This window comes from Taudactylus pleione, unplaced genomic scaffold (assembly GCF_031769625.1).
Source record: "Taudactylus pleione unplaced genomic scaffold, aTauple2 ptg000040l, whole genome shotgun sequence".
In the NCBI taxonomy this organism is placed as follows: domain Eukaryota; kingdom Metazoa; phylum Chordata; class Amphibia; order Anura; family Myobatrachidae; genus Taudactylus; species Taudactylus pleione.
In genome coordinates this window covers 5985281-6009040 of record NW_028284442.1, presented here as the reverse complement: position 1 = coordinate 6009040, position 23760 = coordinate 5985281, and positions in this window count along the sequence as shown.

Genomic DNA, 23760 nt, shown 5'->3' with positions numbered 1-23760 from the left:
ACATTGTCCAGTGTGTATGCCCCTTTAATTGCAAAACAACCTTTTCATTTAGTCTGTTCTACGTATAGTGACTAACTGCACAGTACCATATCTGTTTTTCTGTGTGTCGAATATAATTCTCAGAATGTGCCCTATACTGTAGGTATGGATAACTGTACAGTATGCATATTACTATTTGCTATACACTTTCATCTTTCAAACACAGAATCAGGATGCAGGTATAACATCACTATCAGTGGCTATCTTTACATAGGATCAACTGGCACCAATAAACTAAAAGGTATAAGATTGTTTGAGGTTCTGGGCTCAGAGATTCAGACACAGCTCAAAAGTAACAAGGTCCTCAGCCTAATACAAGATTTGCTCCAAATGCCGTCAAGCATGCCATTACACAAATCTGCAGAAGAAAAAAAAATTTAAAACCCAAGTGCTTAAATATATAGACTGTTATTAAAAGCTGTAACTGCAGCGGTAATTGGCAAAAAGGGGAAATAATTGCAACACCACACAAAATATAAAGAGAAAGAAATGCCGCGCTAGTATACAGAAATATAGGTAATAGATGAATTTAATTACAATAGTCATATAAGGAATACAATGAAAATATCATAAATTATCCAAAGGCAAGAAATGAAACACAAAAATAGATAAGTGCAATAGAGGCAAATAAATAGAAAGAAAGACAATTGAATATACAGTATGAATATGAAAGATAAAAAACATGTAAACAACAATAAATTGCAGATGACTAAAAAATGGTAGTGATGTATAGTATCAAAGTTGTCAAGCTGTACTGTGTCCTGGACAATGAATCAATAGTCTGTAACTTTGTAGACAGTCAAGTGCAACAAATGCAAAAATAGTTATCTCAGGTTTGAGTGAATAGTACCTGTATAGTGGTAACAGAGTATCCACTGTGCTTTAATGGCTGCATCCGTGTAAGATATCCGTGTAGGTGAGTCGCACGGAGCTGGAAATACTAACACAAGCCGCTGTGTACAAAGGTTGCTGTGGAACACCCCGTCGGCCGCCACAATACTAGGTCAATTGGAAATGGAGTGATGGGTTACGACCAGCGTGGAGATCTCAGGCTAGTGGGGGTGATCTGGTGTATGACTCCCTGTCTGACTCACATATTGTGAGAGAGCCACTCAGGTGAGCAAAGCCTATAGAGGTGCTGGGGATAAATAAATCAGACGCGTGGAAGGAATGTGCCGCCATGACTTGTCAGGAATCCCCACACCGAGAAGGAGAGCGGCAGGTGCTAGAGAGGTACTGGTTGCATAAGACCGATGACAACAGGAGCAACAATGGGACAAAGGGCAGCAACGCGTTTCGTCCCGGTCCCGGGACTTTTTCAAATCTGCAGAAGGCATGTGTGACACTGCAGGCTGAATTCAAGTCACTGTTCACAAGGTACAGTAAGTATTACTTTTATTATTATTAGATTATATAGTACTAGTATTTGGGCCAAGTCTGCGGCCAACAGAAGAGCTATCGTTAGTAGCAATGGGGGCTCTCACTGCACATGTCATAGAAACGCACATAGTAGATATTTATTTTTCAAATACTATTCTTTTGAGTGTGCATTTTTTTGTTTACTTTTTGTTTGATTAATTAAGTTATACTGTTTAGATTAAGGTTGATATTTGATACTGTCAACTTAAAATGTAACAGGCACTAACATACTCTATGTGGTCTTAAGAGTTTCCATATTAGAACAGCAGTGTAATTTTGTTGATCCTTTAACTGAAGCGTTAAATTAATAGCTAAAGGTTAATTTGTGTGATTTATGAAACTTAAAATGAAAAAGTGCAGCACTAAAAAGAAAGGAAACATTGGTTTGTTTATTTTTTTTTTACTTTAATATCCAACCAAGAACATTTCTGAGAATCATTAAAATAGCTGTCAAATTCCACCTTTTCCCAGAGAGAGTAATAAAAATAAAAAGGGAGTAATGAGAACTTTATTTAGCTTTTATGCATCATTCTTATGAGCTGCATACCCACATTCAGACAACACATTGAATTAATTCAACTGCAATCTCAGGCTTTGTGGATTTTTTTATTTGTCACATAAATTATGCTCAGTAGATTTATTAATACATGTTTAAATAAACTGTACCATTATTCAAATGCTATGACTCATCCGAAGGCTGCATCCTTTTACAGATTTGTCTGATGTGAATACCAACCCATATTAAACCAAATATGGATATTAATTCACAAATACTTTATTTGTTGTAAAAAGGTTTACTATTCATCCTCATGTAACTGTTTCCTTTTCTTATTATAATTTTTTGCCAATGCATATTACTTTAGTATTTTGTAGATGAGACTGAGTGGTCATCAAATTTTGCATCTTTTTGAAGCTTATTACCCTCTGACATGCTAGTGAAGCCACATGTGAAACATAATTACATTTGTACTGTGGTGGTAGCAAGTTCTTGTGGTCGGTGGTCAATGGACGACACACCATTGGCACAAGTGTGCAGGAATTGCAATTGAATAGAGCAGAAATCATCTACAATACTGAACAAAAGTGGTTATGAGGTCATTAGGGTCAAAATAGGTAAATTGCAATACAAACATGCTTCAGTGCTAAGGCACTGAAGGGTAGATGTACTAAGCCTTGGATATAGATAAAGTGGAGAGAGATAGCTGTCACTTTACAGGCTATGTTTAAAAAATGACAGTTAGGAGCTGATGGTTGGTACTTTATCTCTCTCCAAGGCTTAGTACATCTACCCCTAAGAAATGTGGGGGTGGAATGTAAGGGAGTAGAGGCAAAGCTAGAGCTCACCCTGCTTGCAGATAATAATAAATATAGTATCCCAATGACCCTGGAGCCAAGTAAAAAGCAAAGCATGGTGTGACCTCCTAATGACTAAATATGGCATACACCCCTTGCATACAAATTGTTAAGCCACCAAGGGGGAACAAATCTTTGTGGGTAACATTTTGCTCTTTCCATTTAAAGTAGTTGAGTGCACAGGAGCCAAATTTAAAAATGATTGGGGTGCTCTAAGTATGACTGAAAATTGACATGCTTAGACATGGTTACTGTCAGCACAGAACTGGCTCCTATGGTTGGGTGGCTCATGGTCTTTGTAGTTGAATGCAGGCTAGTTGTGGTAATGCACTAACTACTACACTCACGTGCAAAGTGATTTTCATATTGGCCACAGACCGTTAGTTTCCAATTATTATTATTATAATTTATTTATATGGCGCCACAAGTGTTCCGCAGCGCCTTACAAAGTACATAAATAAATAGGTGACCAGTTCCTTCCAGTACAATACAATGCAATGCAGGACAAGGACATGGATAATATACATTGCTACATTATCAACCATAACACCCACATAAGCAGCAGAGCATAAGCAACAAAGTGTTAGGTGCCCTAGTGGGGAGTAAGAAGTAGATGAAAGTAAAGTAGGGAGAAGCACAAGAGGGTAGAAGGCCCTGCTCGTAAGAGCTTACATTCTAAAAGGGAGGGGCAGACAAACAGGTGTGACAAAGATGGGGTAGATGTGGAGGAAGGAACATGTAGCAGCAAGTTAGGATGAGAGCTGGAAGGCTATAATGAAGTAGTGGGTCTTGAGAGCCCGTTTGAATGATTGTAGAGAAGTGGAGAGTCTGATGGAGAGAGGGAGAGAGTTTCAAAGGTGGGGAGAAGTACCGGCAAAATCTGTGAGGCGGGAGTGGGAGGAAGTAATCAATTTGCATGAAAGGCGGCGTGCATTAGTTGAATGAAGAGGGCAGTAAGGAGAGTGAATGGAGATAAGATCAGAGATGTTAATGGGAGAAGATTGGTTGAGGGCTTTGTAAGTGAGCGTGAGAACCTTGAATTAGGTTCAAAAAGGGAAGGGGAGCCAGTGGAGGGCTTGTAGGAGAGGGAGGCAGATGAAGAGCATTTGGAGAGGAAGATGAGCCGAGCAGCAGCATTGAGGACAGACTGGAGAGGAAAGAAATGGGATTTGGGGAGGCCTGATAGGAGGAGGTTACAGTAGTCCAATCTGGAGATGACAAGTGAGTGTATGAGGGTTTTAGTAGCATCCTGGGTGAGATAGTGTCTGATCTTGGAAATATGTTTGAGGTGGAAAAGACAGGACTGCAAGAGGTTCTGGATATGTGGTTTGAATGAGTCCAGGATAGCTCCAAGACAGCGCTCTTTGGGGCTAGATGATATAGTTATGCCATCAATTGATAAAGAAATAGTGGGAAGTGAGGTTATATGGGAGGGTGGGAAGACAATCAGCTCAGTCTTAGACATATTAAGTTTAAGAAATCGGTGGGACATCCAGGAAGAGATAGTAGAGAGACAGTTGGAGATACGAGTCAGTAGAGAGGGGGTGAGATCAGTGAAGGAAAGGTAGACCTGAGTATCATTAGCATAGAGATGATAATGGTGGTCAAAAGAGCTGATGAGTTCACCTAGAGAGGACGTATAGAGGGAGAATAGGAGGGGTCCAAGAACAGAACCTTGGGGAACACCTAGTGTAAGAGGCTGTGGGGGGAAGAGGAGTCATGAGAATGTGCCTGCTAGACACATTCTAGGGGGAAAGAGGGGGGTCTGTGACATACACAGGTTTTCTAGTTAGGTAAACTGCAGGAGAGAATGTCAAACTGTTTACGATCTAGAAACTCATTCTTTGTTAGTCATGCCAATAAAATGAGATTATAATATTCCAGATTTACTAAACACTTTTTAAAAAAAAAAATCACCAAAAAGATTTAATGGGTTGGACCAATTTTCTGCATTTTTTAAATAATGCTTCTACAGTCATATACTTATTTTCTAGTCAGGATAAGTTGATCCATTGATATAATACATGTGTAGAGTGAATATCTTTACGTTTGTTAACTAGTGAAGTTAGAGAGTGGAGATGACACTTGCTAATATATTATGGGTTCAAGTAGAGTTGGACACATTTCAGGCATAAATAGACACAATTAGCTTGGAATCCTGATCTTGTGATGCCTCAAGCTCTGCAGCAGTAACATATATTACTCTAGTTTACACCTGTAGAAACAAAATGATGGAGCTGTGGATACACCTAGTAAATGTAAAGTCACGCTCAATTTGTGCACAATATAATACTATAATGAAGTATTATAAACAAAGGATAGAATCATGTCTAGACAGTGATATAATATTAATCAAAGCCAAAGCTACATATACAAGGTAAAACACAATGAAATACAGACACAAATACAAAATAAAAATACAAATTCAGTTCAATTAAATACAAGCAACAGGTGTCTTCCCCATTAAAAATCAAATGTAAATATTCTAAACTGACACAGGGGGGATGCACTAAGTATGGGAGAGAAATAAAGTACCAACCAATCAGCTCCTAACTGTCATTTTCAAACAGTGACAGTTATGAGCTGATTGGTTAGTACTTTATCTTTCTCCACTTTACCACTCTCCAAAGGGATATTTTTTCTAAAGTGTGAGGAATTGTGAAAGTGCTGTGTCTGGCTCAGCTTGCCATACCAGCAAATGCTTTAAATTAGGGGAGCAGAAGAGGTTTTTGCTGATGTTAAGTAGAGCATCCAAGGTTAAACAGCTGGCTAATCTATGACTGGACTATTATTATTATCAATTATTTATATGGCACCACAAATGTTCCGCAGCACCTTACAAAGAACATAAACAAGTTGTAGACGAGACTTACAGAACAATACAATACAGGACCAGGCCATGGATAATACATATTGCTACATTAGTGATCATAACACCCAGATAAGCAACAGAGCATAACCAGCCAAGTGTTAGGTGCCCTAGTGGTGAGTAAGAAGTAGATGAAACTAAAGTAGGGAGAAGTACAAAAGGTTAGAGGGCCCTGCTCATAAGAGCTTACATTATATTAACCTTAGTACAACTGCCATTAACTTTCCGGTACTTTGCTGTACTCTAAATTAAATTTCCTCATGTGGTTTGACAGTACTTTTTCCTTCAGTTGACTAGATGCAGATACAGTTATAACAGTGTCATTTGTAATAATAACATTTACAATCTACAATATAATATCTAACAGTATGTACACTCCCTATTGCATGTAATGTCATATTAAGACTGGTAAGGGGTATATTTACTAAAGTGAGAGTTTTTAGAAGTGTAGATATTGGCCATAGCAATGCATCAGATTCTAGCTATTATCTTCTAGAAGATGCTAAATGTTAAATAGAATCTGATTGGTTGCTATGGGCAACATCTCCACTTCTAAAACCCAGCACTTTAATAAATGTACCCCCAAGGTTTAGCACATCAGTCAGAAAATAAAGATCAATACAGTCATGAGAATTGTTAATCGTGAGTTCATATAATATAGCAGCCACACTACATATTTATATACAGTGGGAGGGGTGTAGAGATGTGGCAGATTTGCATACGGTCATATGCGTAAAGATGAGTACACACTTATACAATCGTCTAACAGATCTTCCAATTCCTGAGATTTCTTAAGAGTGTGTACACACCTACGACCATGTTTTATCTGAAGAAAACTTATGAAGAGCTGGTTTTATGGGTTTCTTAATATTCATAAGATGCGATGGTACAATGTCAGACAAACCTCATAGTATGTATGCGCTAACTACTATTCTGTCCAATGCTTCTGCCGATGCTCCTTCAGCAGGGCAGACAGATATCTGTAGAGTGTCTATGGAGTAACAAATTTTTCAGCAGATGGTTTAGAGAGACGAGGATTGCATATCGCAAGGTAGATTGTAAAGGCAGTGGCAAACACAGGATTTTGAAAGGGGTGGTTTCCAAATAATTGGTTACAGAACCAATGACAAAAAAGTCTAACCAGAATAAGCCTTCAACATACACTTTATTGTGTACTTCAAGTGTTTTAATATAAATAACAATACAATTAGTTCTGCTGAGCAATAATAGACATCTATATGAGCGAAGCCGCAGGCAAACGCTAGTAAAAAAAAAATCTATTAACCAGGGCTGCCATCAGAAATGAATGTGGCTTCACTCCCCCCCTCCATAGACAGCACCCCCGCCCCCCATACACAGACAGCACAGCCACCATGTCCATTCCCACCCCAGCACCACCCCTCCACAGACAGACAGCACTACCACTATCATCTGCCTGCTGCCGAGTATCTCATTCTGCTGTTTTTGCATTGGTGTATTGATTAATAGGTAATCCAAATTCAATCATAGCTGCAGAGTATCTCATTCTCATGTTTTTTCAGTGGTGTGTTGATTAATAGATTAATAGATAATTCATTAAAAGGCTGTAGGGTGCATAATCTTAGAAGTGCATAATTTAAAAGTGCAATTTACATTTTAAACATAATTTTGGCGTTATAACGGTGTTAAACGGAAGGAGAACATGCAAACATGCAAACATTAAACCCTACGACAGAAAGGCAGTTTTAAGAGAACTCTTATGTGTTCACTAAATCTCCACCACAAAAACCACCAGTCTGTATTGTAGCGGAAAAGCTCATTTCACATCAGAATGGGCATAACTGCAAATTATATTGTATTAGTAATAACATGTAATTTTCCCTTGAACATTTGTATATGAAAATCCATTGAACTAGAGTACTCTACAGCATGAGGTCTGGTGTGTGGAAAGGTGACAAGCCTTTGAAGCTGGGCAAGAGAGGTTATAGGGAGGTCTGTCTTCCTGAGTCAGCCATAAACCTGTCTCACTGTTGCATAAAAGAAATATATCTGTGGAAATTGTACGACTGCTGGCCAGACCCTTCCTAAAAACAGTCCTTAAGAGCCCTGTGTTCGGTTTGGGAACAGTGATCAAAAAACAATTGTTTATACAGGGAGACACTTGGTCTCCAGAGGTGTGAATTTCCCCACCTAGTCACAGGGCATGTTTATGGACCCAAGTCTGTTTCCCAAACTTCAAAGAGAGCTGAATAGTTAATTAAATGACCCCTGCTCATGTGGCCATGAAACCCTGAGCTTCAGCCAGCTGAACAATCCACTCTGAGCTGAAAAGGGTTAAAATCATCCCCAGGTGGAGTGAGGGGGTGCATGGAAAAGGCAGGCATAAAACGTGAGTCCACCCTGACCCACTTGCTCATCCTGCATGAGGCTATCGAAGGATACAGATGATCTCTAATTTGTCACTGGGAAGGCCTCATCCCAGAACCATTTATTCTAACATGATCCGAATGGCATGTTTCTCCCTTTTTACTATTTTGATTTTCTGGAAAGTGTGAGTAACTGTGTGATTTTTTGTAACATTATTATATTCTTTGTAACTTCTTGTACATAAAATTTAAAGACATTCTTGAATTAAACATTTATTCTAGTTCTGGATCTGTGTTTTTATGACCCAAGGCCTCATATGGCTCAAGTTACCTATTTTTACTAAGTGTGCATAATTGTATGGGCAGGTAATGGTAAAGGCTTACCTTGTGTTTTAACATGAGAGCATGGACCACATCCAAGGAGGCCTCACCTACCGAGAGATCTGGTGATTGGAAGGCCGGGACTATGATCTTATTAATATGGAAACGAATAACCACTTTGGGAAGGAAACCAGGGTGAGTCCAAAGAACAGCCCTGTCCTGATGGAAGATTAGAAATGGGGAGCGACATGAGAGCACCCCTAAATACGATACCCTTCGGGTGACACCATAGCCAGAAGAATAAGAGTCTTTGCTGTGAGCCACATGAGATCCACAGATTCCAAAGGTTCAAACTAAGTGCCCTGTAAGGCCTGAAGAACCACTGACAAATCCTACGGAGCCACAGGAGGGACAAAGGGAGGTTGTAAGTGGAGGACACCTTGAAGGAAGGTGTGGACATCCGGCAGTGAAGCAATTCTGTGCTGGAACCAATTGGAGAGAACAGAGACATGTACTGTCAGTGAAGTAAGGTTGAGTCCAAGATCCAATCCAGCTTGGAGGAAGGCCAGGACTCTAGAGACCCGAAACACATGAGGGTCATAGCTTCTGGCATCACACCATTGGAAATAGGTATGCCACACTCTATGGTAAATCCTGGCAGAGGCTGTCTTATGCACTCTGAGCATAGTCTGGACCACAGAGCGAGAAAACCCTTTAGTCCTCAGGAGGCATGTCTCAAGAGCCACGCCATCAAAGACAGATGATCCAGGTCCAGGTGAAGACAGGGACCCTGAGACAACAGGTCCAGCTGCTGAGGTAGCAGGAACAGTGCATCTATGGAGCGGCTCCAAATATCTGAGTACCAATGCCATCTGGGCCATGCTGGGGCCACCAGCAGGACAGTGCCTCCATCTTGTTTGAACTTCTGAAGAACTCGAGGAAGAAGGGAGACTGGAGGGGATAGGTATGCCAGATGGAAGGTCCACTTCACTGATAAGGCATCTACGAAGGCTGCCTTGGTGCCCTTGTTCTGGACCCATACACTGGCAGTTTGTGATTGTGTCTGTAGGCCATGAGGTCCACCTCTGGTAGGCCCCATTTGTACACTGGGAGTTGAAAGACTTCTGGGTGGAGAGACCATTCCCTGGCATGCAAGTCATAATGGCTGAGGAAGTCCGCTTCCCAGTTTAGAACTCCCGGAATGAACACTGCAGAGATGGCTGGGATGTGACCTTCGGCCCACGTGAAAATGCATGACACTTATATCATTGCTGACCGACTTCGAGTGCCTCCTTAGTGTTTGATGTAGACCACTGCTGTGGTGTTATTGGACTGCACTTGTACAGGCTTGCCCTGAAGAATGCCCTGAGCTAGAGTGAGGGCTTTGTAGATGGCTCGGAGATCCAAAACATTGATTGGAAAGGTCGACTTAGCTGATATCCAATGGCCCTGGAAGGTGTGTTTACTGTTCACTGCCCCAGCCCCAGAGATTGGCATTCATTGTAAGGAGTACCCAATCCGGGATCCATAAGGGGCGACCTTTGGTTAAATGGGACGTCTGTAGCCACCAGGAGAGGGACAGACGAACCTCTGGAGAGAGAACCATCGCTTGAGCCTTGATCTGATGAGGAAACCCATTCCACCTGGACACGATTAACTGTTGCAGGGGCTTGGAGTGGAACTGAGCATACTCCACCATGTCAAAGGTGGATACCTTGGATCCTAGAACTTGCATTGCTGAGTGGACTGACACTTGGCGACTGTGTAGGGTTCTGCGCACACGGATTTGCAGTGTGGAGATCTTGTCTGCTGTCAGGAAGATTCTCTGATCCTGAGAATCCAAAAGAGCTCCCAGATGAACCATCCTTTGTGAAGGATTCAGGGTGGATTTCTTCCAGTTGATTAACCAGCCACCATGCATTTGTAGGAAGACAATGGTTACCTGAAGATTGTGAAAAAGCACCTCTGGGGAGCTTGCAAGAGGTTGTCCAGGTATGGTAACACCCGGACCCCATGACCACGCAGGTGGGCCTCCATGATCTTGTTAAACATCCATGGAGCTGTTGACATTAGGGTAGAGCCTGAAATGGGAAGTGTTGCTGTAGTATAGCAAACCGAGATATTGTTGATGTGAGGGTACTATAGGTACATGTAGGTAAGTGTCCTGAATATCCAGAAATACCATAAAGTCCCCAGGCTCCATAGCTAGGATAATAGAGCGTAGGGTTTCCATCCTGAACCTGGGTACCCTGATGAACTTGTTCAGGGATTTGAGGATAGGCCGATGAGACCCATTTGGCTTCTGAACCAGAAAGAGAGTAGAATAATAATTCCCTCGCTGTGATAGTGGGACTGGAACTATAACCCCTGCTTGCAGCAAGGACTGAATGGCTATCTTGATGAGCAGGGCCCTCTTCGGGTCTGATGGAGGACCTGTGTAGAAAAATTGGTGGGGTGGTCATCTTAGAAATGAGAGGGCGTACCCATGGGAAACCACTTCTCTTACCCAAGCATCTGTGGTGGTTTGATGCCAGCACTGGCAAACTGAAGAAGTCGGCCTCCTACTCTGGGGTCCCCCAGGGGGAGGCCCACCCCATCAGGCTGAAGGCTTGTCCTCGGATTCTGGAGCAGGATATCTGGTGGTCCAGGTTTGCTTGGTTCTGGGCTTAGCAGCCCTAGTGGAAGCCAACTGCCTAGGAAAGGACTGACCCTTAGGTTTCCTTGGGGATGAAAGGACCTAAAGGATGTTGTCCTTGGTTTTGTGGTAGCTGCTGAAGGCAGAAAGGCAGTCTTTGATGCTGCTAATGTGGCTACAGTACAATCTTGTCTAAGTCTGGGCCAAACAAGACCTCCCCATTGTAAGGTAATACTTCTAAGGCTTTCTTAGAATCTGTATCTGCCTTCCTTGACCACAGCCACAGAATGCGGCAGGCAGACACCACTGTGGCCAAAGCTCTGGAAGCTAGGAGACTGGCATCCAAGGACACTTCTCCAATATATGAAGCTGCATCTCTTATGTGAGCTACATAAGACATCTGATCCTGAGAGGCATCTGAGCGAAAAGATTCTTCAAGGGCGTCTGCCCAGCTCTCAATTGCTTTAGCCACCCATGCAATAGCCATGGTTGGGCGAGCAATGGCGCCTGAAAGAGAGTACACAGATTTAAGGCCAATTTCAGTCTTTCCATCCGTAGTGTCCTTTAGTGAGGAAACTGTAGGGATAGTTAATGTAGCACTTTTAATCAAACGCGTAACATAGAATCTCTCATCTTGCACAATGAGCTGCAGGAAAAGGATAACAAGCGCAACGGAATATGCTGTGCTATATAAGCAACTGTTAATAAATAAAATAAATAAACAAGAGGTCAGGCACTTTTTTTGGGCTGTAGCCTCTTACTAGGCATCTGCTAAGCCGATGCCATATGCTCAACTAGTTGATCCGAGAGGGGAAACACTGCTGAAGCCACTTTTGGTCAATAGTGGGTGCTTTGATTTGGGGGCGGGCTCATCTTCTATTTGTAAGATAGATCTAACTGCTCGTACCAAAGCAGGTATATTAATTTTAGACTGAATCTCTGCTTCTTCCCCGAAGGGGACCCAGTATTAGAGAGATAAGCATCTTCTGCCTCCACAGATGACACCTCAGAATCTGGCAGCTGTGAAGACTGTGAAGATAACTATTGATTCCTAATAGTCGCTATTTAGCGCTGCAAGTCGATTAAAAAAGAATTGCTTTCCAGTCTAATCGTGTGGTTCCAAAGCACAAAAAGTTATTTATGTAAATAGGGAAAGATTTAACACTTAGAATAAAAAGCAATGAAAATAGTACGGCCGATACATACGCTTTGCGCTACTGGTCCCAGTATGCAGTATTTCAATCCTGAACCCTGCGGGCACCATCACCCTAAGAAATGGAGAAAATTACTGCATACTGCACCCAGCTCACAAGCCTATATTCGGTAGAGATTACAGAGACAACAAAGGCACATAATAACAGATTCTCATTGGTTCTTGCTTCAGGTCACTCTGGTCATTGGTTAGTTCATATGTGTCATTAGGGGTATGTCTCAGTTCTCCAACAGCTTCTTTGCGTAGTTTTCCCACCGAAGAACTAGTTAAACTGACTACAGATACTTCATACAAAATGGTAACATGCTAACCAATAACTCCCTATAGTTCGTAACTTGCGGACACATGATGCGATCTCCTTGCCGATAGAACCGGGGGTCTGCAAATGAACAGAGATTTAATATAATACCAAACATGACATGTCTACTATGTTCTAAACCTTAGATCTTATTTAAGTACATATTACATCATAATTATTTGTTAAAAAGACCTTTAATAACTCTCTTTATTAATTTATTGTAAATAGGAACCATTATATACATATGCGTTCGCATATGTGCGTCTGTACATTGATGTAGGAAATGTTCGTATGTATGTATGTGAGGAAGCACATGGGCGTCTATGTGTACGCATGTGGATACACATACGAGCGTCTATGTGTAAGCATATAAGTCTATGTGTGTGCGTTATGTGAATCAGTGTATGTGTGTGGTGGGTTCGCAGTTGTGCGCATTGGATTATAATGCGACGCAAAGTAGCATTCGATTTACTCTTTATCAGTCAACAGAAGACTAGATCGTCAGATAATAATTGCAAACGATCACATCCAATTATTTGACTTCGACATAACACAGGACGCTTAGTAGTCTTACTGGGTAGGGGCTTCTCACCTTGCAATATATTTTGAAAGGCTGTAGAGGTAGTTGCCAGACTTTGTACTGAGTTAGAAAGTAATGGTGTATACACGCTGAACGACCTTCCAGGTGTGCTGGATGAACAATATCGATCATCCAGCACACCACCAACCCACCAACGATGGCCAATGACCCGAAATCAACGATCGTGGATCCCTATAGTAACTTGGTCGATATCGACCAGGTTGGCCTGCATGCACGGGTGATGGACGATATCGTTATAGTCCATGCATGCCCACACATCGCAGGTGGGTTGGAAGTGACCACAAAATGCACAATATAAACAATTACAATATGATCGATATCATTCATTTTAATCGTCCCATGTACGCACCATATGTCTACCCATGGAGGAGGCATAGGGAGTACATGTATTGCTTGTACCTTTTGTGGCAACCCCATAGGGGGAATTACAGCCGGGACTGCAGGCAGTCCACAATAGTTGCCAGCACCTGAGAAAAGGAAGCCCAGGAGGGCTCCTGAGCTGGCCTGGGGAGTCTGAAGGGCCTGGTGGGGTATAACACTTGGCAAATAGCCCATCCTATATTAAATCCTCCTCATTTAAGCCTGCGTCACATAATTTGCATGAGAGCGGTATGGGTGCAGCTGCTTGCTTGCAACTCTTGCCTTTGCTAGACATAGCTGCAGAGTAGTATAGCACACAATATGGCACTGAGTAATATGCAACCAAGGTATGTGATATACAAGTGGGAATGCAATATACTGATCCTGTCTTATGCTTGGGCAAGCTGCAGGAGCACACAGCACAAAATATGGGCACAGTGCAGTAACTAACTGTATGTGATGACCTTCACAAATACAAGAAATGTGAGGTACAGAAAACCCTGAATACACCTGTATGTTAGGGCAAAGATAGGAAAATAGGGAAAGATATATGCTGACAGTATAGAGAGAATATACAGATAGACAGCTGTAGCATAAGTCACATAAAATGCAGAAATACATATAACTGAAAAATGGCACTACAATCAACTACTGAAGGCTGGTAGGCTATAGTGCTACATAACCTGTCACCAGGGAGAGGTATGTAGGGGTATGCATTTCCCTTAGAGAGCTGTGGGTGAGCCTGTAAAAGATGGCCGCCAGAGACCTCTGAGGAGATATGGTTGGAGGAGGAGAGCAGCTCAGAGAAGCAATACCTCAGAGGAATGGCGTCCTGAGTTGAGGGTAGATGCCGCTGTAATAGGGAAAGCTGACCTCTCTATGCTGATTGTTTACCACTGGGGCGCTGGATTTGCTCCATATGTACCCTGGTGGTCTAGAGGATCACGTGGTCGGAGCCAGTGTTCACCCTCAGCACCTCTGGTCTGTCCCCTGAGACAGGAGGTACTGTAAGACTGCCCATCTGTTGGCCACAGCAAGCGGTGACCCGCCTTACCTGTCCCAATAGAAACCACACTGCAGTCTGGATCTGTCTGCGGGGCTGGCTAGCAAGGTCCCCAGGATGCCTGCCGAGAGCTCCAAGTGGAGCTGGCGTTGCGGCGCCCAGAGCGGTTATGGAGCAGCAGCACAGACGTCCCACGGACAGTCTGCTGCTGCCCACTCAGAACAATAAATGTAAAATAAAGAAAATCATAAAAATAAAAGCTTTTAGGCTGCTGAAGCAGCCCACTGTTATAATGGTGACCCGACTCCGTCTGGGCACCGACGAAACTGAAGTGCCTCTGGCTCGGAGGCGGGCTATAGAGGGAAGGACCGTTGCATCCTGGGAGCAAAGCTTTAACTGTTTGGATACGGTCCTCAATTACTTTTCCCTAACTAATTCCAAGAATTTTCTTTCTTAGTTCAGAGATTTCCCTATAGCGGTGGATAGGTATTTATTGGGCAGTTGCCTATACAATTTCTAGGTATTTCTTTTAATACTACACCACTAGGTGCTAGTGGTTCCATACATCTTTGTGTTTTTATGTATTGCATTCACTTGATAAAAATAGAATAACATTTTCACAATTGTGTCTACTTCTCATCTTTGTAGCAGTCCAATCTTTATTACTATAGTACATCAAAGAGAATACAATTTAGTTATAATTTGAGAATGTATTTAAAAATAACATCAAATAAAAATCTGCCATGATTAAAGTGTAAATTACTGTAACACAATTACCCTGAGTTAACAGTGTTATTTGTTGAAGATGTACTATTATTAATGGTTTATATTAAGGAATAGAACGGAATCAGAAGGACTTATAAAACATGTTTCTTACAAATATCTGACCTAAGAGTTTTTTTTGTAATCAAATAAGCAATCTCAGTGGTAATTTATTTGTGTTCAGAGACTTTTGTTTTTATTTCTTGGTATAAAATGCTCTTATATTTGTTTATCTCCATGTACACCATAACTTAATGTTCTGGAAATAAATCTTGAAAATAATCAGTTTAATGTTTTTACAAAAACATCTGGGCAGTAGAGGTGATGTGTTCTACGGTTTTGTTTTCCTTTCCAAACAATAAATGTCCTACAGAATTTCATAATGTGAATTAACTATAACTAAAGTAGCCATTCTATTTTGCTCATTGTATTGTTGCTGTGTCTTGTTGCTTTAATCATTTTAGCCCTTTGACTGCCAGTTAGATTAACTCATTTTCCACATTTTAAAAAACTATGGGACATTTTTATTAACATATGCTCTCTGCCCCCAAATATTAAAAATCCTTATAGCCACATATCACAGCAATAAAGATTCTTTTGTCACCGGGATGTACCAATTTTAATCTCTGTGACAAGGACTCCGATAATAACTTGTCCTGGTGACCAAGAAGAAGTGATCACATACTTATGCATGCTCCACTTTCAAACTGTACATTTGAAAACCCCATGATGCGCTGTGAGACCTCCTGCAGCCCATCAGAGAGGGATCACAAGGTCCCTCTCTGGCATTGCAGCCCCAATTAAGGTACTGGGCAAAGTCATCTGAAGATGGTATTAGCCCATGCAGGCAAGAAACTTTGCAGATCTTGTTAAACACCATTCCTGTAAAAATAATATGGGGACAGCTGCTCCGGGAGCTGGCAGAAGAAGTGCAAGAGATAACTTTCCTATTTGGTACATTTAAGGGATACTGTATGGGCCTTATTCAGTGTTGGACATAAATGTAGTTAAAAAAATTGTCTGAATAAGAAAGTTCCTTTGGTGGATAGGCTCTCATATTTGGGCAAATATGTGCTAAGAACCTAAATTATACTTATGCTTACCATACTATCACGCTCATGGATTACACAGATTACATGGCTGATTAAAACCAGGTGAAATGCAGGCTAGAAGTCAGCCACACACAGAACCTGTGTAATTCATTAGTGTCCCGGTTTAAAGGGATAGTATGGTGAGCCTATTTATACTCCATATAAATTGTAGAGTTTATTGTAATTGTTTTTACTATCAGTGTTCTAACTGCTTAGAGTGTGCACCTGCATTGCACTACAAGTCTCAGCATAGTAGCACCTCTTACTATGTTTCCAAGCCTCCCCACTGTTAAAAGTCCCTACATATTAGTTTAACATATTTGAGGTAATTTATAGCACTTGTAGTGGTAGAACCAAGTCTTCCAAATTCTAATATGTAAATTTGTGCAATTGTGACTAGGGGGGTAAATGTACTAAAGATTGATTTTGGAAGATGTGATGTTTTTCTGCGATATCCTGTTGATTTTGCAATTCGGAGACTTATAAAGGCAAATTTTAAGGCATGCATAATTAACAGGCAGCTTCATAGGTCACGTCACAAGCTTGTTTTTTACACTGAAGTTCTCACAGTACTTGCGGAAGGGTAAGGCAACCACAAGCGCTGCGATCGCTACCGATGGTGTTCGATGTACCAATGTTTTCATACACTTCCTGGAGATGACGTGAGCAAGTGGGCGTCTCAACATAGGCTAATGGGTATCAGCATACACAGAGTGATCGCTCGCACAGCCAAAGTGGGTGTGCTTATGCCTTGGCGAGCGATCGCTTCCCATGGCGTCACTTTGAAAAATTTGCATACGCTGGATGCGAGCGAGTGGCCGCTTGCGAGAGACTCTGAATGAGGTCCTTTATGTTGGAGTCCTGATTTTCTAAGGATTTCCAGCCCTGTGCTAACTAGTTTGGGGCTGGTTTTACATTATGGCACTTTCCCCCCTTCCATTTTTCAAAGAGGGACATCTGAAAAAGGGGTGTGGCCTCATGGGTAAGGGCCATGACAAATCTGAATTGTCCTGTACAATGATGAAGGGGTATCAATCCCGCACCACTGTTATTCAGGTGTCACTGCAAAATACAGTGTGAATCCAATGGCTGCAGTGATGATACACAATAATTGTGCAGTATAACTCACCAGCTCTAGATGTAGGAGAGCGCTGGTGAAACTGCACCTGTAGCAGGATTTGTCCATCAGAACAGCTGTGCACAAGTCTGGAGTCAGCAGTGTAGATCACCGACTGAAGATATAGAAAGAGTGCTACAGTACTTGTAGTGTGTATGCAGCAAATATTAGCGGAGGGGAGATCCTTGCACTTACCGTGTATGGCAGCCGAACTCCCCGGCAATAGTACACAAAGTGTGCTGGTAACACCTGGGTCGGGAATTGGAGGCTGTTTTTAGGGCTGCCATCAGTAATTGTGGGACAGACAGCTGTGTGTGTTAAATAAAGGAGGATGTGACTGAAGGTGCTTGGGGATGTGGCGAGATGGAAGGGGAGTTGGCCATGGAGGAGATAGGGGCGACCAGGAGATTGCGGGGATAAAAAAAGAATAAGCTACAAGTGAGAATGATTATAAACAAAAAATTGACAGGCCTGAACAGCACCCCCTGCCCTGTGCTACTGAAAATGTCGCACCACCCTAGTTACAGCTCTGGGGACTGGGACTGATGGGCGGACTGAAGAAGCCCATGTGCTCTTAACAGCTGCTAAGGACATTTATAGATGCCCCACCCTCTACAGCAGGTTATTTACAACATACAACTGCGGGGGACTTGAGCTCTGCACGGGAAATATCTGGGGTTCTGAGGAGGAGAGATAAATACAGACTCCACCCTCCAGTGAGAGCAGTGACACAGTGGACTGAGGTGAGGTCAGCTAGAAAAAGGAGAGGGTCTGTCATAGCACTTGAATCTGCGACTGGAGCTCTGGAAGGATTAGCTTGGATGCCAGGTTCTGTCTTCAGTGTATATGTACTAAGCCTTGGAGAGAGATAAAATGGAGAGAGATAAAGTACCAACCAATCAGCGCCTGTACAGTTAGGAGCTGATTTGCTGGTATTGTATCTCTCTCCACTTTATCTCTCTCCAAGGCTTACTACATCTCCCCGTATGAGATAGGCAGGCGGAGCTAAATCGCTGGTTCAGCCTATCATGAGACAGCTTTGAGAAGCAAGTCAGTGTTGAGTCAGAGGAGAGGGTGGCCATTTTAGAGGAGAAGGCAGGCTCTCTGTTGAGAAGGGGCAGACCCCGGCACTGAAGCCCGCCCAGCAGGTCAAGGTGAGGAATTTGTGAGGGCTGCTGCCTGTGAGGAGAAACCCATGAGCTAAAAGGTAACATCACCAAATTATACAATCCTCAATAAACTGCACTCTGATCGGAGACTGTCAAGCTGTCAAAAGTGCAGCCCAATCCATTTGACATTATAAATAATTAAGGGGTCTATTTACTAAGGAGTGTTAGGAGACAGAGTGAAAAGTGATAAGGTGCCAGCTAATCAGCTCCCAACTGTCATTTGTCAAACACAGCCTGTGAGATGGCATTTAGGAGCTGATTGGCTGGCACCTTATCACTTTTCACTCTGTCTCCTAACACTGCTTAGTAAATAGACCCCTATAACTCAGCTATACCCCATATCTTTTCAGACTGTTGATAGTTAAGCAGAGCATTGTCAATGAAGGAATTCTTATAAAGTATAGCCTTCTTTATAGTGGGATCAGTGTGAAGCAACGTTCTCCCCATGGGAGTCACCTCCAGCCCTCTAGCCAGTTTGATAGAAACACCACCTTAAGCTGGGTATACACTGAGCGATGTGTACCCAGCCGATATGTCGACCCACCGGGCTGACATATCGGATCCTGGGTAAACATCAGAATGATGTAATGAACATTGAAACGATCACTCGTACCATCCTTCATTACACTGCATAGCGCCGCATGCGATATCGTCAGGTTTGATGTGCAGTACTTCAACACTGACGACATCGCATGCGATCACGGGGACGCGCATACCGTGCATACACACTGCATGATATACACGATTTGTCACTCCGATTTGGCCAAATTGGCCAAATCAGAACAACATTGCTCCAGTGTGTATCCAGCTTAACTCTAAAGTAGTTGTTTTCCTTCAGGTACTGTGAATGAGTAGAAAATAGTGTGCAGTCGGGAACTACATTTATCTTGTTAAGTGCAAGCCTTTCATCCTTAAATAAACTAGTAATGATGCAACGTTGCTGACAGCTAAGGAAAATAAACTGAGGAAAAATGTTACAACATCTAGCTAATAGTTTCAGAAACGGTACCTCATTGCCAGCCTGGTACTTTTCCAGTACGGATTGTATCATAAAGCATTGTCCTTCAATAAACCAAGTCAGTTATTCTAAGCAGGCATACAGCTCATTAATATAAAGTACTGAGGGATTTAATACAACTCAGAAAGATTTAATTAGACAGAACTAACTTGGTTGTTTATAGTAACTTTTTTGCTACTAGTCACAAGAAGTATAATACTCGTATCCCAGCATATAAATCGCTATGGGTCACTAACCCCCTCTCGCAGCTGTGAAATTTAGTAACTCTGCCTGAGCATAGACTCTAAACCAGTGGTGGGCAATAAGCGGCCCTCCAGCTGTTGTTGAACTACAAATACCAGTATGCATTGCTAAATTTTTAGCATGACCAAATAGCAAAAGTGTGGCGGGCATGCTGGGATGTGTAGTTTTATAACATCTGGGGGGCCGCTTATTGCCCACCCCTACTCTAAACCATATTTGTCTACTTTTGAAAAAGCATTTCAGGAAGATTATGAAAGCAGCACCTATGAGCGCACAATAAAGTGGACGTGTACTGCTACATCTGAGAGGCGTGTCATAAAATTTATGTAAATGAGCCCCAAAAGCAATTAGTAAGATCTGATTGATGATGAAAACACACTGATACTTTTCAGAAAATGCATGTAGCCTATAGGTATCATTGGGGGTGATTCAGCTTAGGACGGAATTGCAAAGCTGCTTGCAAGCAGCTTTGCAATTCTGTCCTTGCTAAAATGCAAATGCAGCAGGAGGTGTATGACACCCCCTACTGCATTTTCATCGGTCGCAATGGTGGGGGGTGCCGGGCCGCTGGCCAGCTGAGTAAGCCTCAGCTTATGGCAGGCTGGCCGGCTTGTGAGGCCAGGAATCTATCTCTCTGGACGCAGCACCTGGCCTTACCACTACTGAAAAACTGGGCCGACACGCCCCGTTTCCGGAAACGCCAGCTGTCCCCACCCCTGAACCATCCCTTAAATGCATTTGCCTGTCAATCAGGCAGGGGCATAACAGGGGCTGAATGCGATCAACAGGACCCATTCTACACATTCGCAGAACGGGTACTGCGCACATGCAGATTCCCGATAATTGGGGATCTGCATTCAGCATTGCACTTCCGTGCTATGCTTATTTAGCCCCGTTGTGCCTTATAACCAATGCAGGGAAATTATACTAATGATCCCATTTCAATGTACATATATATCTCTGTTTTTTTAATATAACAGCTTCATAATAGGGGTAATGTGCAATCAGGGAGATTGCTAGACTCATCAGGGAGCCAGGGAGATTGCTACTATTTCAAGGAGTCTCCCTGACAATCAGGGACAGTTGGCAAGTATGCTCTAAATATTGTTTGCCTTAAATCTGCCTGTCTCTCCAATTATACATCATAGGGCTTGAGGCAGTCAGTTGAGTGCACTCTAAAAAATAAACTGTGTACTTATATATTTTGGAATGCTAAATTTTATTGACATAATGAATATATACTGAGGTAATAGGACAAAGGGTGGTTCCTAATAATAATTAACAGACGGTTAGCTAAATATGAGATGCTAAATTATATTTCCAATAAGTGGTCAAAATAGATTTAGGAGAAATTCTGTGGGAAAGAGAATTAAAGTTCGGGAAGTCTCACAAGGTAAAATTTGTGTAAATGTTATCTCAGTGTTAATGATTTTGAAACAAATTTTTATTTGCTTAATATGTGATATTTGCAAATCTTGCCCATGGCTCTGTGGTCATTCTTTGTTTGTAACCTGTGATATTATTTAAAAGATTCCAGCACGGCCGAAACTAGGATTTTTGTCACCCGGGGCAAGGAAGTAATTTGTCACCCCCCTCCAAAAAACCCCCAAAGCCTAAAGATAATGTTCTTCTGTGAGCGTGCTCCAGAAAAGGGTATGTGGTTTGGTGACACAGTAATGCCCCTTATTCATTATGCCACAGTAATGCCCCTTACAACACATTATGCCACAGTGACAGGTCTGGTCACAGCACCCCCCCAGTCCCTTCAATGTCCACCTCTCACAGCAGTCACCCCCCCTTTAATGCACTCTCCCCCCTCTAATAACCACATCAAAAAACTCCCCTCATTTCAATAATCACTTAACAGCACCCCTGCCTCACCAGCAAATGTACCTTATACTTTAGATGGTCTCTTGACAGCGGCTTTTCCCTCTGCACCCTGTCCCCTGGCCCAGCCCGTGCCCCCTCCAATCTGGCACCCAGGGCACATGCCCCCCTAACCCCCTCTGTTGCAGCCCTGATTTTACGAATAAGAGCGGCTCATAAGAAAATAAAACTATTTTTTCCCTTATTATGTGTCTTATTCTTTCAAATAATTGTTATGTGATATATGCTAGCTTAATAGAGTTTGCGTATAACCTGACCTTAGGGGATAATACCAAGCCTACTCCTGGGAAGCAGAGATATCAAAGCTTGGGTGAAGGCACTCCATTACTATCAGTTACTATTTCAGTCTGGTATTTCCCGCTACATTTATGTTTGCTTTCTGATTCCTTAACATTTCATTTGTATTTACTAAGCACTGAGAAACAAGGCCTGTACATATACAGCCTTGCAGTTAGTTACAAATGCATACTGCATATTTGTGAAGCAACAATACAATACAACTGAGCTGATTACAATGAAACCATGTAGCTTGCGTGTTTCATGTGTGCTGAGGCAAAACCTCTGGCATAGTATCTGCTTTGGGAGACTGCCACCATTGCTGTTTTGGTGACCTCTCTGTTCTTTGTCTGTGGTCAGCAGAGAGCATATTGAGATCCCTGCTGTGTGACTGTTAATGTAACAATGAATATGAAGCCCCAGAATGCTGTGTGCTGGCATTCAGCCACTCCAAAGTTACATTCTTCTTAGAAGAGATGGATTTTGGATGTTCCTTTCCATTTTGAGCAGAAGTCAAATTTGAAAGTGTAGTAGAAGAAGGCGGTGGCTGGCCATTTAAGGTAAGTGATAGTGAAGAGATGGAAGACCTGGCGTGCCTCTGCAGCAGGTCTTAATGACTTTACAGTATTAACTTATATTGTAATAAAAGTGTTCTTGTGCTATCCCCACTGCTGCTAGAATCATTTAATACAGTTTTAAGAGGTAAACAATGTAAGGGGGCCACCACCATGGTGAACAATGATGTAATACCAAAGGAAGATATTGACCTCAAAGCATGATCCAGTTATAGGCCCAGATCATTTCTAAACATAGCTCTAAAGTTATTTGCCAAATTGCTAGCAAGTAGACCAGTCACATCAGGACCTATTGCTTGTGATTATACAGTGCATCCGGAAAGTATTCACAACGCTTCACTTTTTCCACATTTTGTTATGTTACAGCCTTATTTCAAAATGGAATAAATTAATTTTTGTCCTCAAAATTCTACACACAATACCCCATAATGACGACATGTAAAATGTTTTTTTCGAGATTTTTGCAAATTTAATAAAAAAAAACCCTAAGAAATCACATATACATAAGTATTCATAACCTTTGCTCAATACTTTGTTTATGCACCTTTGGCAGCAATTACAGCCTCACGTCTTTTTGAATATGATGCCACAAGCTTGGCACACCTATCTTTGGGAGGTTTCGCCCATTCCTCTTGCAGCACCTCTCAAGCTCCATCAGGCTGGATGGGAAGCATCGGTGCACAGCCATTTTCAGATCTCTCCAGAGATGTTCAATTGGATTCAAGTCTGGGCTCTGGCTGGGTCACTCAAGGATATTCATAGAGTTGTCCTGAAGCCACTCCTTTGATATCTTGGCTGTGTGCTTAGGGTCGTTGTCCTGCTGAAAGATGAAACGTCGCCCCAGTCTGAGGTCAAGAGCGCTCTGGAGCAGATTTTCATCCAGGATGTCTCTGTACATTGCTGCATTCATCCTTCCCTCTATCCTGATGAGTCTCCCAGTTCCTGTCACTGAAAAACATCCCCACAGCATGATGCTGCCACCACCATGCTTCTCTGTAGGGATGGTTGTCCTGGTGATGAGTGGTGCCTGGTTTCCTGCAAACATAACGCCTGGCATTCACGCCAAAGAGTACAATCTATGTCTCTCATGGTCTGAGAGCCCTTCCGGTGCATTTTGGCAAACTCCAGGCAGGCTGCCATGTGCTTTTTACTACGGAGTGGCTTCC